This window comes from Mytilus edulis, chromosome 1, assembly GCF_963676685.1.
Source record: "Mytilus edulis chromosome 1, xbMytEdul2.2, whole genome shotgun sequence".
Lineage (NCBI taxonomy): Eukaryota > Metazoa > Mollusca > Bivalvia > Mytilida > Mytilidae > Mytilus > Mytilus edulis.
Window position 1 is genome coordinate 122,171,500 of NC_092344.1, and position 6,603 is coordinate 122,178,102.

A 6,603-nucleotide genomic window follows, 5' to 3' on the forward strand; every position below is an offset into this window, starting at 1 on the left:
TTTTTTGGTTGTTTGTTGAAGCAATGCTGATCTGGTTCTTTTAAATCGATGTGAAAGATCATATTTTCGATGTATGCCCAGTATGCTATTCTCATCTCTTTTTGGAGTTTGGTCTTTATCTCTTTGTATTTGTTTTTGTATTTAGAGTCATGACTTTTCTTTTTATAGAGTTTGTTTTTCTTTCTTATGAGTCTTTTCATGTCTCTATTTACTCATTGTAATTTTGATTTTTTTCCAATTACTTTAGTTGGTATATTTTTGTTGATGGTCTGTGTTGTTTTGGTTTTAAAGGTGGTCCATATATCATCGATAGTCATATTTGTCTTGTTTGCTTTTAAATGATCATGTATAAGAATAAGGTCTTTCTTTATGTTCTCCCAGTTTGCTTTTTTGTATATTAGTGCTTTATGTGGTTGTTGTTTTGGTGTTGGTATAGCAAAGTTGATTTCACAAAAGACAATATCATGGTCGCTTCCTCCTATTGGTGGGAGGGTCTCAACTCTGTTGATAAATGATGGGTTTGTCATGCACATTAGATCTAAAGTTCTGTCATTTCTGGTGTTTTTGTCAATTACTTGTGCTAGGTTATTATCATCCAGAATATTAAGCAGTTGTTGGTGTAGTGCTGGATCAGGTTTGTTTGATATAGTTGAATAGTGAACATCAATAAAATGTAGTCTCTTTACAAAGTCTGGATTATTTAGGTTCCTAAAGGAACCACAGTTGTCCCCAAGTTATGACCAAAAGGTGCCACGCAATATCACTCTTCCTCAACTCTGATGGTCTTATTCTTACTATTAACAAGTCATATTTAGTGTACTAGAGGGGCTAATATATAAGGTTCTAATTTGAAATTAAGTACATAAACAAAGATGCATGTATTCCTGACCAATCTTTCAGGCGAAGAGGTCATATTGTCTATTGAACTGTTGTTTTTTTTTTTGTGTCTAGGATTTAATGGAAAAACAAATTTGCCATGATTACTTTCCTTTGTGTGTTAGATAATAGTTTTGTGACATCCAGTTATGTGTTACACAGAACAGTAAACAATTTATACAATGGGCAAATGTAATACATCCTATTTACAATTACCTTTTTTCCATGTAGACCAAAAAAAGGCAACACAAAAAAACCGCAAAAGGAATATTGATGAAACATTATCATCTTTTTGAATGTAATCTCCAGGCTGATAAATATAGATATGTATGTTACTTGTAGTGCACAGTGTTATATCAATAATTTAGATATGTAGATATTTAGAATGTATAGAAATATTTGTTTATATCAAAATAGCAACCAGCTGTAATAGTGACAAAATATCAAGCCATGCAAGCCTTACAATATAATATTTATCATCGTCATTTCTTCTCCTTGATATAATAACCAATCATTTTGAACGTAGTTATATTAAAAAAATATTTTAGAATTAATATTTGTATAGTAGATATTGCTTCTTTATATTTAATATTGAAGACATTTTCTCGGTACATTTTCAGCTGTAGGTCGTTCATACATATAACGTTAGTGATAGGTCTGAAATTCCTCTAGCATTATTCGACGCTTGTGTAGCATATAAATAGCTCTACACTGATATGTTTATTGTTGTAAAAATATAGAATGTTTATAAATGTTATATGGTTTTTGTTACAGCTATTGATTTAAAACAGTCCAAATGTTAGTAACTTCACAACTAACTTCAGTTATATACATGAAGTGTGAATATTGCTAGAGTGTGCTGTGTGCCTTTTGATAACGTTTGACTATTTTTTGCTATTTTACTGGCGTTTCGTGAAAGGAATATTTGAGTGCTGTGAACTAATTTTCTATTATTCTCTTTTCAATAGAACGTTTACAGTTATGATTTTACTTATATGTTCCTGTATGAACCAACTTATTCATGTTTTTTAGATAGTCCTATGAGCTATTTAAGTCCTAAGTTATGTTTTTGATAGTGTCTCTAGTTAGGTATAATTTAGTAAGAATATACAAATTCCTGTTTCGAGATGGTCTCAGAACAATAATACAAGTGTTTTACTTTTACTATAATATGATACAACAACTATTTACTAACAGTTCTAATGTATTATTAAAGTAGACATTATAATGAATAGAAGACTTTTAGTTTTGTCAAATTTATCAACTAAGTAGAGTACATTTAATGAATTGTTATACTAATTGGAAACTTTAACATTTGAAGAAAAAAATAAATGCGAGCCAAATATGAATATTACTATTGATTTATGTGAAAAGGTCACATGGTAGACGTAATTACGCTTCATATGGAACGGGGACCCAGTTATTTGCCCCATTGGAACGCATTGAAAGTCATAGTAAATAAATGGGGTGCTGTTCGTTAAATAATTTTGATAGCCACCTTGGGACTTCTGTTTCATGTTAGGCATTAGGTTCCAAGTTTCTGAGTGCAATCTCAGTGCCTCATGACCGGCATTCCGTTGCAAAATTTTGTTTTGATTGACAACAGGGTCACTCAGTCTACTTCCGGTGAAGAATAAAGGCTAGAATTTAGACAATTTACTCCATGCACTGACGCCAGATTTTATTTAAATCAATCATTTTGTTTACAGAAATTCAAACTAGAAAGCCTACCCTTTCAAATAAATCTACATTTAGTTTCAGAACTTGTGTAATAATGACACTACACCATTTTAGAAAAAAGTTATAGTTTTTTTTTAAGAACTACATTCGTGGGTACTGGACTGGTTACCGTAACTGGGATCCTATTCCTGTCAGACTTTATCTTTTGTTCCAGACTTAAAACCTTACTTTTAAAATAAAGATATACATCTCAGTAGTTATTCTGAAAAGTTTTAATAAATTTCATCGAACAGTTACAGAGTTATTGATCCTTATCTATAACGTCTCATTTCTCCTCAAATATCAGAAAATTGGTCGCATAAAATCATATATTCATGAAATAAATTTGCTTAAAATCAGCACAACATTTTTATTTGAAAAGATATTTACATTCTGTAAATTGCACATGGTAGATAAATTCATTCATTGTATGAAAATTTAGTAAAAATTAAATTTTAATGAATTTTTTTTTAATTAAAATCATTTTTTAATTAAAAAAATAAAAAATCCTTATTTTTTTTATAGGAATTACAAAAGGAAAGAAGTTAAAAGTTAAAAACTTACAAAAAATGTATATCTATGAAGGCAAATAAGTTCCTTATCATATATAAAAAGCAGTAGTTTACATGGTAATGCAATTAGTGGTAATCCAATAAAATGTAAGCCCTACTGTACACACACATGATCTCTTAGAATACACTGTCCAGCACCTGTAAATCCCCATAAAAGTGTCACTGTCAGCAATTAGTGGCAAAATTGTGTCAAGGAAGCTGACAGCATCTTCCAGTGATATAAATAATGCAAGAAAATGTAGAACAGCATAAATTATCAGTCAATGGTACTGTAAATTAACATGAAAGGTGGCAAAAGTCGACGTAAATCTTGCTTCAAAGCGGGAAACAGACCCCATAACAAGGGAATAAAGCATGAAACACAGTCTTCAAACAGTCAGCCAAGTTCATCTAATACACAATGGAAGAGGCTAGATGCAGAGAAGTTCTCACTTGTAGCTAAATCCGGTCAAGACGGCACCTCCTACAGTTTACCAGATGTCGAGGGAAATCCTGGATCTGCCAAGTTATTACGTCCACATCCAAAATGTTTGAAGGTTCTGAAAGAAGAAGCTAAATCTGAGTCTCATGATGAAACACATGTTATAGATGAGTCATATAGAGTTGTTAAGATGAATAAAGTTACTCTGCTACTTAATGTAGTTGTTAAATTTCACAATTTACAAGACATTAAATGTGATAACCCGAACTTTGAACTGACAAAGTTAATTAAGTATGGATCTTGTGTAAAGTGCATATATAAATGTACAGAATGCAAGTTTACATCACCATGTGTTAACCTGTTCGATGAAATTAAAACTCCAAAACGTGGACCTAACCCTGGAGAGTTAACCCGCATGCTTGTATCTGCCTTACAGGAGACTCCTATTGGAATAAAAAGAGGAAGATTTCTGATGGCCGCAGGACTAAATATACCACCACCCACTAAAAGAACACTGCAGAGGCATTCTAATTTTGTTGCGAATGAGATTAAAGAGTTAAATGACAATGATATGAAGAAAAAACTTGAAACTGTGAAAGAAGTTAACAGAATTCGTGGTGTAAAAGAGCCGTCACATATTCCTGTAGCAATCGACACGCGTTATAACAGTATGCATATAGTAAGCACAAAAAACCCGGACAAAATGCTTCCCAGGCAATATCATTGGCATGTGAGCAAGTGACTGACCAAAAGTTCATTGTTGCATCAGTTTTTCACAATAAACTTTGCTGGACAGGTTCTTGGCTTAAAGGGAAGGGACTTAATGTTACCTGTCCAGATGGACATGCTGGTACATGTACAGCCAATGTTAAGCCAACCAACCCTTTAAGTGAATATCTCATGGGTAAAGAAATTGGACTTCAGATTGATAGGCAAAATGTGCTGGTAAAGTATGCAGTTACAGATGGAGACGGACGTGGAGCAGAAGGTATAAATGATGCACTCAAAGTTTTACACCCGTTGTGGAAAGTTGAACGCCAAGCTGACCCAATTCATCTCGGAAGATCACAGTTTCGACAAAGTAATTCTGCAAATTTTAGTTTGAACATGTTTTATGGTTCGACACGTGAAAAGAAAAAACAAGGACAGAAAGTTTTAAGTCAAGATTTGAAAGCCAGATGTAGCTTAGTTTTCAATGAAATGTGGAAAGAAAACTGTGGAAATTTGGAAAAGATTAAAAAATGCTTACCTAGAGTGCTTGATGCTACTGTGCGGTGTTATACCGGCGACTGCTCTAAATGTCCCACTAGCTCATACGTGTGTGGTGGTGGTCACACAAACTGTTGGTGGCTGAGATCCATGTACTTAGGTGCAAACAAGTTAACCAACCTGAATATGGATGACAATGACAAATTAATAATGCAGGAACTTTTAAAAATGAAACTTAGTGAGGAAGCATTAATGAAAATGAAATTTAATTTCAACACTCAAAAATGTGAAGCCGTTAACAGAGCACTAAGTGTATCCTTACCAAAAAATGTGAACTTTTCTAGAAATTTTGAAGGGAGGGCATCAGCAATAATTCACACTTTGAATAATGGTATAGCTAATTCCTGGAAACAAAAAGCAGAATGTATTGGTTTTAAAATATCACAAGGTTCATTTAAACACTTAGAGCAGATGCAAAGGGAGTGTGAAAGGAACAAAGTATACCAAAATACTCCAGAAAGGAAAAAGAAAAATTTACAACAAACCGGACAGAAAATTAAGGATCATGTGGAAGAAAAGGAACAAAGTAAATTTAAAGACCGATATCAAAAAGGACAACTTGATCCCAAACTTAATACGGCATTTGTTCAAAGCACAAAGGACGATCATTCATATGGGAGAGTAATGCCTGCTAAGAAGAATATACCTACCAGAAGCTGTACTTCAAAAATTCCAAAGTCAAAGAAGACATAGCTGCATCCATCTACATCTGAAAAAGATAAAGACAAAATTAAAGGTTCTTTTAAGGACCACCAAATCTTTCAAAAAGAGTCTAAAATTGTTGTACATTTAGTCAAAATTCTTTATATATAAGCTATAGCCCTACCCCTTAAATATCTTCTAAAAATAAATCCAGGCGGCAATCTGGATAATTGGCATGGCCCTGGCAAGAATTGCGGTGCTTACAATAAATCCTGTTGTTATTTATGTGATGCGGCTCTAAATTAATGTGAGCCGCATTCACACACAAACTATTATGACACAAATGACTGGCATCAAATGTTATATTTAACTCTAAATAATTGTTATAAACCATGTAACTGAATCTATGGGCCTTTTTCTTTTTCCAGGTACCAGAAATAGGATCTAGAAAAGAAATAAGCCCATATTTTCCATCTTTTGTTGTTCCCTGATCCCATAAAAAGCATTCATGATTTCTTGCCAGGTGGCTCTTTTCTATTTTTTTTGCCTATATTTTTCAAAAAATCCCTCCATTTTAACTTACAAGTGTATGAATTTAAATTTCCAACAAATGACCTCACTGTGACCTCTTTTTAAGCTTTCAAATGAAAAAAAAACTTTTTTAAAATTTCATAAATTTAAATTTCAATTTAATTTAAAAAGTTTAATTCAAATTTAAAAAATAATTACACCATTGTTTTCCTTATTAAATTTTGAAGTTTGTAGCCAAATTTCATCCATGTAACTCGAAAAATAAGTGTTCAATATATGCCTTCTGACAGGAACGGGGACCCAGTTATTTGCCCCATTGGAACGCATTGAAAGTCATAGTAAATAAATGGGGTGCTGTTCGTTAAATAATTTTGATAGCCACCTTGGGACTTCTGTTTCATGTTAGGCATTAGGTTCCAAGTTTCTGAGTGCAATCTCAGTGCCTCATGACCGGCATTCCGTTGCAAAATTTTGTTTTGATTGACAACAGGGTCACTCAGTCTACTTCCGGTGAAGAATAAAGGCTAGAATTTAGACAATTTACTCCATGCACTGACGCCAGATTTTATTTAA

The 6,603-nt window shown here is 33.0% G+C and overlaps 1 long non-coding RNA gene across 1 annotated transcript; it reads right to left on the minus strand.

Moving 5' to 3' along the window:
- Positions 1 to 3,508: 3,508 nt before the first annotated feature.
- On the minus strand, positions 3,509 to 6,027 carry LOC139520501 (uncharacterized). Its single transcript, XR_011663899.1, has 3 exons — positions 5,508 to 6,027; positions 4,838 to 4,977; positions 3,509 to 3,706 (listed from the first exon to the last, which is right to left on the minus strand). It is a non-coding gene; the product is annotated as an uncharacterized lncRNA (long non-coding RNA).
- Positions 6,028 to 6,603: the final 576 nt, after the last annotated feature.